This window comes from Fukomys damarensis, unplaced genomic scaffold (assembly GCF_012274545.1).
Source record: "Fukomys damarensis isolate Sample0158 unplaced genomic scaffold, DMR_v1.0_HiC HiC_scaffold_1, whole genome shotgun sequence".
NCBI classification, from domain to species: domain Eukaryota; kingdom Metazoa; phylum Chordata; class Mammalia; order Rodentia; family Bathyergidae; genus Fukomys; species Fukomys damarensis.
Genome location: NW_022900913.1, coordinates 19,960,597 through 19,973,930, shown reverse-complemented (window position 1 = coordinate 19,973,930; position 13,334 = coordinate 19,960,597).

Here is a 13,334-nt window from a genome sequence, read left to right as displayed (position 1 = left end):
CAAAAACTCTGTGCTTATTTTCTTACTGTGTTCATGACTATTTATATGGAATATATATTAATTATTAATACACTTATTTAGCAAATATTCAGTGAATGTTTACTGTATGTTGAACACTTAATTGATGAGTTGAGTATATTTCAGAGCCTATATACATGAAAAGAAAACATATTTATATCTTGGACTGTTACAAACACTGTGCTTATTTTCTTACTGTGTTCATGACTATTTATATGGAATATATATTAATTATTAATACACTTATTTAGCAAATATTCAGTGAATGTTTACTGTATGTTGAACACTTAATTGATGAGTTGAGTATAAGTTTCAGAGCCCATAGGAGAGCTTCTTATGGAAATTATTAAAAGATGAAAGCAGACAAAACAGAGACAATACCAAAAGGAGCATTGTACTTCTGAATGAGCAATTTGTAATTTATAATAATGGATAAGTTAGCATATTACTTTAACACAATTTTTAAAATCTGAATCATGATAATAGTGGATATATTAAGATATTTTCCTTGGCATAAGTATAAACATTCATAATTAATAAACTTTACAAATAGGTGTATTAATAAGAGTAATAAACCATCTACTGATTTATATTCTAGTACAGTGATTACTGCTTGGAAATGGATATTAAAATTTTTGATAAGTTGATACAGATGCAATTCCTTTTCTCCATATTCAACTACTCATCTTACCAAATGAATTATTTCCATATATTTTGCAAAATATCTTTGACATAACTATCATTTCTATTTCTCTTTCCCTTAAATTTGGTGAAAACTTGCAAATTTTGACCAATAAAATGTGGCTAGAGTGATATTCATGAGTCATTGTGCACTTGTATTTCTCATCTGGACCAATTAGATCATCATGAAAGCACACACAGACAAGACTCCTGGAAGAAAATGCACATGAACACAGTCAAGGATCCAAGCTTGGTTATCTTACTGCATTACCCCCAAGTCAGCTGACTTATAGACATAAGTGAGGCCAAGACAAGACCAAAATTTCCCTTCAAAGCTGAGCCAGGACCATCAGCGATATCCAGTCATTCTAGAGACTCATGAATATTAAAATTATTATTTCTTCAAGCCCCTAAATTTGGATATAATTTGTTATTCATTAACATCTACATTGTTCCAGGAAGTAATGATTTCAATTATTACAATGGAGGCTAGTGAAGACTGTGACATAGATTAAGAATAGTATCTAATGTTAGAAATACAGAACAGATATTTGACATATGTTTTGGAAATGAATTCAAGATTTCTAGATGATAAGAATGGTACAGTGTCAAAAAAAACTGAATGTCACACAAGGTCTCTTTCTTACATTTTTCTTTACAAAGGAAACCTACAAGGCATAAAGCTAAACACCAAGGCTCCTATCATGTTGAAATTAGCTTAAGTTGCTTTGATGATTATCAGTTTTGATATTTTGATTTGAATCACTGTGTTCTGAAGAGACGGAAATGCACTATTTATTAATATAATTATCTTTGTGATATCTTTTGATAATTTGTATTATGTAATAAAAATAATTCTGGAATTAGGCTTGGTGACAAACTCTTCTTATGCTAGCTCTTTGAAGGCTGAGCAGGACAGCAAGTTCAAGACCAGGCTATGCAAGTTAGTTATTTAGCGAGACCTGGTTACGAAATAAAATGTAGCTTAATGCGAATGTACTGGCTACAATTCCTAGTATCTCAAAGCAAAACAAAACAAGCAAAATGAGTGTATTTACTTAGGGAAAACAATTTATCAATCCATTTTGTATTTTACTTTTAATTTGACATAATGTACCTTTTTATTCTCAGTGTATATATGTTTTCAAAATAAAACATTGTGAAATGGTTTATGTTTAAATAATAGATATTTCCTCTTTACCCAGAGTTTTGATGAATCATACTATAATATTAGTTGAATATTGCAAGCAATAAGCAACTAATTTTTTTTCCTATGGACTTACTTTTTAAATACCTCTGTATGAAGAACTTTTAATTATCATTTTTATTTGTAAGGAATTAGCACAACAGAGAAAATAACTTTATGTAGTTTTTCCTGCCGTTATTGAAACTACAGACTGGCATTCAAATAGTCATAAATTTTCACAACATAGAAAACAAAGCATGCATAATTTTAGAGACTATTATGTTTGTCTTTAAGGGAAACAGAAGTTTTAATGAGCTAATTAATTATAAATTCAGTGTAACACATATAAATTTCACCTTAATATCTATGATGGTTAATTTTCTGTCTACTTGATTATCCTAGAAAGTACCAGAATTTTTGGTTAAATATTATTTTGACAGCATCTGTAAATGCTTTGCCAGACAAGACAGGGATTTGAATGAGTAGAATGACTAAAGTGGATTGCTTGTCTCCCCAGTGCGAGTGGGCCTAAACCAATCTAAAGGAGAGATTAATTTAAGAAAGGCAGAATAAAATAGAATTCTCTTTCTGTGAATAACTTTAATTATCCTCCATTATATTTCATTGCTATTGACTTGGATTAAACTCTGTATCCCTATGAATATTAACAATCAAATTCTAAAAATTTAAAAATTTTTTCTGAGTCTATAAATTTAACTGAAACTTTCAAGATATATACCAATGCAAAATTTCCACTATCAAAGACAAATAACCTTAATCTATTTTAAAGATCCTTGATCCTATAATTGTCTTCAAGAAGGAAAGAGAATGAAAAACAAGAGCAATTTTGCTTTGCTATTGTAGCATCATTTGTTTTATTTTCCTGTGCAGAATTCATATAAAAGTGCAAGAAAGAACAAAACAGTGGTTAAGTTTAAATAAAATGTATTTTATATTGAGATGAAAACAAGAAGCACAAGAAAACTACATACATCTTCCTCAACAGCAGACCTCCTGCTACTTAGTGTGGATGGTAATAGTATGTGATCCAAAGGTCCTGTGAATTATTTACATTCTGGACATATTGTTGTGAACAAATCGACAGCTTTCTCCTTTTTAGAAAGAATTTAAGATTGGGAAAGTAAAACTGTATTTTACCTCCATTTTTAAACTCTCAGGAATATGTAAAACAAAAATGCTTTTTTCTATTCTTGAGTAGTTTCACTTTGTAAATTAGGAGATTAAATAATTTTTATGACTTTATTATTCTCCTAATTAAAAAGGCAGTTCTACCACTGATAAATTCAACATTCTGAGTTTTATTTTCATGGTTTTGCTTTTTGTTACTATTTTTTTGTCCAAGGGCATTAAAACCGCAGTCTTTCCATTGAGCTAGATCTCTGACATTTTCTCTTTTTTCTTTTTATTCCTCCTCTACCTCCTCTTCTTCTTCTTCTTTCTCATTTTTTTTTAAGATTTGAAACAGGGTGCAGATATGTTGCCATGTTGCCCTAGCAAATTATAAGACTAAAAATGAGGCCCACAGCTAAATACTGCTATTGATCAGAACATTCTCATTACGTGAAAATCAAAGCAAAGATTGCAATTATCACTATTTTGTTCAATAAACCTCAAGACCTATTACAAAAGTAAATATAAGAGATATGAGAAAGGAGGTAAAAATGCTATATCCAAATTCAGTAAGATTGTTTCCCTGGAATCCATGAGAATTATGTTAATAATATTTAATACTATAACACTATAAATTCTCTTATCACTCCCAGTCATTATATAACTCAATAAAAATTGAAAACTTAATGCATATAAATTTAAAATGGAGAGAGGATCAGAAAATTGAAATTAAATGTTTATATTCTGATGAAAAGGAGCCAGAAGGCAGTGAAAAGGTTGACAAATTCCTAAGTAGATCTGAGGAAAAATAAGCTGAGTTAGAAAAATGAATCTTATAGAATAAGGACATCTTTCCCTATGTGGAAAAATGAAAAAGAAGTTTATTTGATATTATAAAATGTTGTGAAGAAATATGGTGAGAAATACAACATGTTTACACTTTTATTGAACATATATAAGAGATGCTATCTCAAATCTTTTAGAGATATAAGATAAAACAATTGATATTGTGTGTACGAGATTTGAGGCCTTGAATGACATATGTGACATGCACATCTTTGAGAAGAAAAGTTTTCAGAGGGTTCACCTCATGATCACTTGGCTCTGAAAAAGAGATATCAAGGCAGAAGAAGACGGCTCATATAAGGGCAGGTGAGAGGGAAAAAGATTTGAAGAGTTCCTGAAAAGAAGATAGAAGTGACCAAGTGAGCCCTCTGTTCTACCTACTCCCTTCGACTAGGACCCGTTTCCTGTTCATATCACCTCCTGACAATACCATCAAAATTAACAGTCTCATCAGTGGATTAATCAAGGGATGAATTTGGAGAAGTCACGATCCAATCACCTTTCAAAAATTCCAACTCTATCACACAGGTCTTTGGGGGCATTTTATATCTGAACCATAATAGTCTACCACTAGTCCTCAAAGACTCATTCATCTTCATCTTATTAGGAAAGTTTACTTAATCTATCTCCAGTAGTCCCAAAGTCTCAAACGTCTCAATATTGCTTAAATGTGCAAGTTCGAAGTCTGTTGAGACTCAAGGCAAACTCTTAGCTGTAAAACCTTATAAAATTCAAACAATTACACATTTCCAAAATACGTGGTTGAGACAGGCATAAGACATATATCCACTCCAAAACGGTGGGATAGAAAATAACAAGGAGGAAAAGAACAAAAACCCTCCGGGGAAACGATTAAGTCTTGTGGCTTCACCCCAAAATGCAGAGTGCATGGTAGGAAGTGAGTAATAAAGGGCTTTGGTAGCCCCTCCTCTGTCTACAGCATTCCCAGCTGTAAACACATGACTACTTTTCTTTTCTTTCCTTTTTTTCCCCCCAGTACCAGGGATGCAGCTCAGTACCTTGCACTTACAAGGCAGGTGCAGCACCACTTAGCTAAATCCCCAGACCTACATGACTTCTTTTAGCTTGTCTCTTTTCACTGCCTCCGGTATTCTACGATGCCATTCCATGCTGCCAGGCATCATCAATTTCCTAGGGTCTCTGTTGCAGCTGCAGTGTTACCCCCTAGAGCTTCACAGATCCATCTCTCTGGGTTTCCTGATCTTGGTTTTCTGATCCTTGAACATATTCCCAGGATTCCCATGCCCTACTTTGTATCTGTGTAGAGACCTCCATGATGCTGAAACCTTGCATACAAAACTAGCAGCACATACAAGATGTCAGGTTCTTGTGCCCACTGTAGCAATAGCCAGGCCTCTTTGAACCATAACTGCGGTGATGTCTGAATACCAGGATGGCTATACTGGAAGAGATACTTTGGGGCCTGAGTGAACACAGTGCATTTGGCCTCTTTATTTTGCACCTTTACACTGCTGAAACATGTAATAGGTAGGATCTAACAAATCTTTTTTTGTTTGTGTTTTTGAGAATCTTGTTTTGTAGTACAGGCTGGCATTGTACTCACTATGTAGCCAGGCTGACCTCCAACTTGCAGCAATCCTCCTGCCTCAGCTTGCTGAGTGCTGGGATTACAGATGTGTGCCACTAGGTAGGACTACTCACAAAACCTCCAAATGCTCTCAAAGCAGATATCCTATTATCCATCAGCAAAGTACTTGACTTCTTTTTTATGGTTGTAGTCTCTTCAGCCGTAACTTGTTGTATAGCCTCAACATTCCAATGGTCTTCATTTCTGGCCAAGTATTTCAGCTATGTGATATGCTCCTAATTGATATAACAACAAGCCAAGAAGCCTGCCATAATACCCACAGCCTAAACATTGGCTACATTGAAATTTTCTGTACCAGATCGATGAGGCCATCACACCTAAACTTGGCCTCACCCAACGCTTTAGGAAATGTACAAAATGGGCTTTGTCAGAAGGCAACATGCATTGTATCTATTCCACTTCCCAAGGGTGTCCTATTAGAAACCTACCAACAATCTTTACTCTCCAGAGTCCTATCAGCATTCTCATCTTCTGAGACTAGACCAGAATGGGCCATCAAATTCTACTTATAGCATCTGAGGCTGGGATATTTGTCCAAAGTTTCCCAAATCCTCCTAGAAGCCAATTCCAAAGTCATACAGACCACATGGTAAGGTATTGTGAGAATAGCAGCTTGATATACTGGCCAATATCTGTAGAATAAAATATCTAACCTGCCCAATTATGATGCGGAGAGCATTTTGTAGCATTTCAGAAGGTTAAGTCCATGGTTAGTTGGCTTTAGGGAAAAAATATCATAGAGAAGCACAGAGCAGAGAAAAGCTGCTTACATCATGGCAGTTGGGAAAGAAAAGGGAAAAGAGCAGCAGAGCAAAAGGGCATAGGGAACAGACAAAATCCTCAAATTCATATCCCATGATCCACTCCCTTCAGTGAATCCTTGCCTCCTATTTATTTCTGTCTCCTCCCTATAAGGTGATCATATTATTTCTCATAAGTAGAATTTAGATGAATTTAGACCCCTAATTGTTAATCACCTTTCAAAATCCCCACCTCTGAACAAATGCATCTTTTGGGGGACATTTTCTGTCCTACTTTTAACATTATGAAGTTTGCAAACTAATATTTGAAATAAAATAGCCCTATAAAATTAAAATAATTGCTGGATATATTGAATTTTGACATTTCCATCAGTGTTTATTATTGTTACGAATAACATTGCAAGCTTAGCAGCTTCAAACATGGCAAATACATCATTTTATAGTGTTCAGAAATCTAAAGTAAGATGGCAGGTTGTATTCCTTTTGGAGGCTGTATTGGAAATTTATTTCTTTATGTTTTCCATGTTTCAGGGACTAGTAACATTCATTGATTCCTAGATTTACATCATTCTAATATCTGCTTTTGTCAGTAAATAATCTTCCTTGTCTTCAAACCTCCTGCATTCCTCTTCTATACACCCTTTCTTTACGTCTGGTCCATTCAGGTAATTCGGACTAATTTCCAAAATTGCATCTGTAATTGCATATACAAAGCCACTTTTTTCTCTTGCTAGGTATCTTTACAGGTTTTAGAGAATAAAACAGGAACATGGCGGGGGGGTGTCTTGTGGTATCTAAAACAGTAAAAACAAACAAGAATAAAGCAAAGTAAAGTACATAACCCACTGTCCAGGGAAAAGTAGAAGTAAAAAACAGCTCTTGAACCAAGAGGGGGAACAAACGGGTATGTGACCACACTATCTATATGACCTACTCAGCTGTGAAGCTGCAGGAACTGGCAAAAATTGGAAGCAAAATGTATGTGAGACAGTGCCTGCATGGCTGCTACAGGTCTGGGATGAAGGGGCTGACAACACAGAGGTAAACTCACAGGAAATGGCCCAATTAGCTAGCCTAGCCAGGGCTCCCTCCATGAGCCAGATTTGGCAGGATGCACAGAGGTAGGCCCACAGAGTGGATAACTGTACTATGATAAACTGGCTGATGGTAGCAGCCCACATGCTTTGGCCAAGCCAGATTGACTTGCCAGAGCAAGTCACAAAATGGACAACCTATCTGGACTTAGTTATTGAGCTGCATGAATTGGGCATGCAGAAGTTGATATTTTCTGCTTGCTATACTACCTCTGATGAATAATTGCTCACAGCACTTGTGAAAGAACTGGTCTGGGCCAGCAGCCCAGCTAACATGTTTGGCACAATGGCATTCCTATTAGAACCTTTTGTAGATCATCTGACTCATGATGCGAAGGACACATTGGTGCATCTGGGCACTGGCATCTGATCTTGCCAAGGTAAGGGAAGACCAGTAAAATCCCGGCTGCCAAAGGAGAAAAAATGGGTGGCCTCATGGTGAGCAATACCATCGGTCCCTTGAAGATAAGCCAATCTAAGCAGATCTGATAGCAGCTTGCTAAGAACCTGGAGGGGCATCCTTTAGATATGTTGCTATCTTTGTGGAAGCAATACCAGCCCATGGGTCCAAAACATAAAGTCAGTCCCTGTAAAGCAGGATGAATTGATGTTGGCATCCTTTTCCCAGACTAGGAGACAAGCTGAGGTACCCGGTTGCTAGGGACTCCAGGAGACTGGCAGCCACATGTGGAATTAACTATTTATTGGTCTCCAGAATATGTGCAGTATGTACTGGCATTGGCTGGATACTGGAGAAGAGTGAACTTTAATCCATGGCAACACAGAGAATTCAACAGGACCCTCTGCATACATGGAAGGGTATGGAGGTCACTGCATTATGGTCCATAAGCCCAAGGTGACTTTGGGCAATAAATGTTTGGCCCCTCATTCCTATGATGTTTATGTTTCCCCAGTGGCTGAATACATATGAGGGTAGATGTACGGACTGGTGCCAGGTTAGATACCACACAGGGAGAATTCCACTTAATGGTGCATGAGATTAAAACTATTGTTTTAGGGCATCCCCATCATGCACCATTGACTCTCCCACAGGAAGAGTTGTTGTGTGTATGAAGAAGTACTGGCAGCCTGAGGGTCATAAGGAAACAGACAGATTCTTCTGAGGTTGGAAGAAGCGGGGATGATACTCCTTGCACAAAATCCTATCAGTCCCTCTCTCTGACCTGTGCAGAAGCCCAGTGGGACTTGGAGAATGACTAGACTACTGGGAACTGAACAAAGTGACTCCTCCATTGCATGCAGTGGGACCAGTATTGGTGACTAGTGGACCTGCTCATCCTGATGTCGGGTTGATACCACTAGGTCGTGGACCTGGCTAATGCATTCTTCTCCATATCTATGACACCTGAGAGTCAGGATGAGTTCTCCTTCACCTGGAAGGTGAAGGGTATTTGCATAGTACTAATTTGTGCCATGGCCCAGGATCTGGCCACATGAACCAAGCCAAACTCTATGTCTTTGTTCCATTGTATTGATGATGTCATATTAAATTCTGATTGCCTTTACAGATTTGCAAGCTGCCACACAGTCTAAAAGAAGCTTTACTGGCCTGCAGGTGGGTCATCAACAAAGACAGGGTGCAGGACCCTGGCTTAGTTGTCAAATTCTTTTATGTTATATGGTCAGATAAAACAAAAGTTGTCCTTGATATAGTAATTGATAAGATCCAGGCATGCCCATGGTGACAACTGTATGACAGTTACAGGCATGCATGAGCTTACTAGATTTCTAGTGGTTGTTCATTTATACCCAGCCAACTTGTTGCTCCCTCTATATCAGATGACTTAGAAGGGTACAACGCAGGACTAGACTGATCCAAAGGAAGCTGCATTCTAGGACACAAAACGGGTAGTCACTCATGTACAGTCTGTTGAGTTGTTGACTCTACCCTGCCTTTCACCCTAATGGTAAGCATGGGTGAGGCTGGGATTGGCTGCTGTTTGTGATAAAATCAGGGGAAGTGAAGCACTCTATTTGCTTTTGGACACAGTTGTGGAAAAATATCTGGAAACAGCTATCCCCTGGTTTAGAGGCAGTTGGCAGTAGAATGTGCTGCTCTACATGCCTGTGAAGGAATCACGGGGCAACAGGCCATGGAAGTGCAAACTAAATACCCAATAGAGGGCTGGGTATGCATATGGGTATCTTGTCCCAGGAGTGGAGTGGCCCAGACTCCCACTCTGGCACAATGGAAAGCATATCTACTGCAGAGAGCCTCTTTTTGGCTATCCTTCTAGTGGCCGAACAAGCAGCCGTGCTAGGACTCATGACATACATGGCCCAAGAAACCACACAGGAAGGTGACTTACCAGTCATAGTGCCTTGTCCCTACATCTAAGGGAAGGAGAGACCCCCACCCCAGCTGAGGGCTGGTATTCTGATAGCTCTAGTCATGGTGCAACCCTGCAATGGATGGTGGCCACTGGCCAGTTCACTACAGAGAACCTCTTGTTTGAGATTGGGACAGGGAAGTCAAGCCAATGGGCAGAGTTGTGGGTAGGGTGGTTACTTTTTGTGCATGAGGATAAACCTCTGCCTGTTTGCACAGAAAGCGGAACCATTTTCCAAGGACTGATGCTCTGGTTAGCAACATGGGCAGCCCAAGATTGGCAGACAGGACACTGACCAGATGGGACATAGACTTGCTGAGTTATGGAGAGACGTATGGGACCCTGGCCAGACTGTAACACATGAGGTGAACATAGGCCTCTCCTCTCACCAGGGAATGATTTAGAAAAGTCCTTGACAAGGGGAGCAGCCCTTCATGGGCTACCCTCAGCAGTGGCACCAAGGATCCATAAGAAATTGGGGTACTTAGGGTGCTTTACCACACAAGCTGTAGCTCAGAGATGGCATTTGATGTCTCCCATAGTGGCAAGAGCAGCAGTGAAGGTGTGCACTCAGTCGGCCCATTGGAAGAGGAGGATGCTCATGCACCCCATCTCCCACAGGAATCGCAGAGAGACTAAGGGACCCCTGCCTCTCTTACAGGGACATAAATGTGCTCTCGCTGCTGTGGACACTGCCACAGGTGCCCTTTGTGGACCAGGTCCATGCCACTAAGGCATTACAATGGTTGAGCAGAGCACATGGGATGCACTAGGAATAGCGTCTGACCAGGGAAACCACTTTAAAGGGGCTCAGGTACAACGGTGGGCCAGAGACAAGGACATTATCTGGTACTTCTTTGTGTGCCCTACCAGCTACAAGCTACTCGTATGGTTGATAGATACAATGGGCTTTTGAATACTAAGCTGGCCTATTTGGCTGCAAAGCTTACTGGATGGGTGTGAGCCTTACTATAGGCTGATCAATTGCTCAATGACCAGCTCTGGCATGCTGATGAGAGGCCCAGGATCACCTTCTGAAAGCAAACTCATCTGTGCATCCAACCAGTAGAGCAAGGTCCTAAAGTGGTAAAAATGAGCTTTCATACTCCACGTACTACAGCCTATGAGTCTAGGTTGAACTAGTACCAATAGACTTGGGACTGGCCCACAGACCCTCTGCTGAGGAACTCTGTGTTTCTCTTGAGTCCTTATGGGGGAGGACTGCACTAGGCCACACAAGAGCAGCCCCGGATTTTAACATGTCCTCTGAAGTTTGGTACGCTCTCCACCTGATGCCTGGGCCACCATTCAAAAGGGAAGTGACATGGTGGCTACTTGACCTACTCCCCTAGAGGTAATAGACCTGGTTCCAGCTCTCTTGCCTTCAGTGGCAATGGGGACACAGGTCTGATATTTTTTTGAGGTAAAATGATCTGGGCACCATCCTCTCTCAGGAAGAACACGTGGCCTACATCTTCCTTGAAGGGCAAGACCTCCCCATCATATTTTCTCTTTTTTCCCTGTCTTTCAAACCAGGATGAGTCAAGCTAAAGGCATTATTTCCTGGGCACATAGTGATTGCTCCTGTGCATCAGCACTCGAATTGTTAGGTGTGCATTAAACTGCTGACAGAAAAGTCCTTCCGTGGAGAATCGCACCAGTGTCTCTGTGCAATTAGAAGGACTGGTGACAGCAAAACTGTATTGGAGCAGCCTGAGATCAGTGATGCCAGGCCGCTGAGGCACTGACCCAGAAGAGCACAACCACCCCTCAATATGTGGGATCTGTGATGATACATAATGGGTGGGGTGGATGATGGGAAATTAAGTGATATTGTTGGATGTCGCCTCACTATATATTGGACAGGTCAATGTGTCCGTGGGAAGTTGCACAGTGCGATGGTTACCCCTGCATGTGGGTAATAGCACATTATGAGTGAATGACACCAAGGCCCAGTGGGATGACCATAATCTCATAGGTACAGGGTCCACTGCTTGGCCCATGGCAGATGCCTTATGATCTGTGGCACTGTGTTTTGGCCGTACCTCCCCTGGACACTGAATTGGACTCTCAACTTGGGGGTTTCCCTATATTAAGAGGACTATCAGGCCCACTCTGACAGACACACCGCACCATTGGGACGCTGCATATCACAGGCATACTGTCAAATGGGTGACTCAGTGATTTTACCGTACGGGGGTTTGTTACACAATAGTGTCCCAGCATAGACAACCACATGGGCTGGAAGGTAAGCCAGAATGCTTTCTCTTACTGGGTCTTAGTAAGATGATGAAACTAATGTATGTGCTTTGTTGGGAAAACAAAGCTGAGTTCCTGCTTTGTAATATCTGTTCCACGCATGTCCTTTTCTTTGGGAACCTCACCTGACCAAGCCTCTCCTCAGCCCACTGACCCCAACAGCTTGTATAGATCATAAATCTATCATAGCTTGTGATTTTCTGGGTTAATTGTTGTTGTTGTTGTTTATTTCCTCAATTTCACTGTCTGTTATTGATTTCTCAGAGTTTGTATTTCTTCTTGGTTCCATTTTGGTAATTCGTTTGCATTTATAAATCTGTCTATTTCATCCAGATTGTTTACTTTGTTTGGTGTAGAATTCTTTCACGGTAGTTAATGATCTCCTGGATTGTTGTGGTACTCATTGTGATTTCATGTGTTTCTTTTCTATTTGTATCCATGCGTGTCTACTTTTCGTAATATGTACCAAGAGTTCATCTGTTTTATTTTTTTCTATCAAAGAATCAGATTATTTATTTATTTATATGTTTTATAGTTGCAATCAATTTTTAAATTATCCAATCTGATTTTTATGATTTCTGTTTGTGTTAGGTTGGGTTTGGGTTATTCTTGTTTTTCTAGTATCTTGAGGTGTATTATATTTTTGAGCCCTTTATATTTTTCTAATTTGATCATTCACACCAATAAACTCTCCTCTTAGCACTATTTTCATATTGTCCTGCATGTTTTTGGCACTACATCATCATTTGATTCTAAGTACTGTTCAATTTCTTCTTTGATTTCTTTGGTGATCAGTTAGTATTCAGGAGTGTGATAATGTCCAGGTGTTTGTAAAATGTCTTTGGTTTCTTTTGCTATTAATTTCTAGTTTCTGTGATCTATGATCTGATAGAATGCATGAGATAATTTTGATTCTTTTATATTTATACAAGCACACATTATGGAAAAATATGTATTCCATTTTGAAAAAAATTCCATGGGTGGCTGACAAGGATATGCATGCTACTGTAATATAGTCAAACACAGAAATCTATTAATTCCATTTATTTGAAAGTGTAGTTTAGTCCTAATATTTATTTATTATTTTTTGTTTATTTGATTTATCCATTGTGAAAGTGGGATACTGAGGTTTTCTATTATTAAGGTATTGATCTTTATTTGATCTTATAGTGGTTTTATGAAGTTAGGTACATGGATATTTGGTGTAAATATTTTTACCAGTGTTACCTCTTGCAGAATTCTTCACTTAATTAATATGTAATGATTTGTTTCTCCTCTTCTGATCACTCTTACCTTGAAGTTCACTTTGAAAATAAAATTGTTACCTCTACTTATTTTCAGGGTCTTGGTACATGAAATATTGCTTTCTATACATAC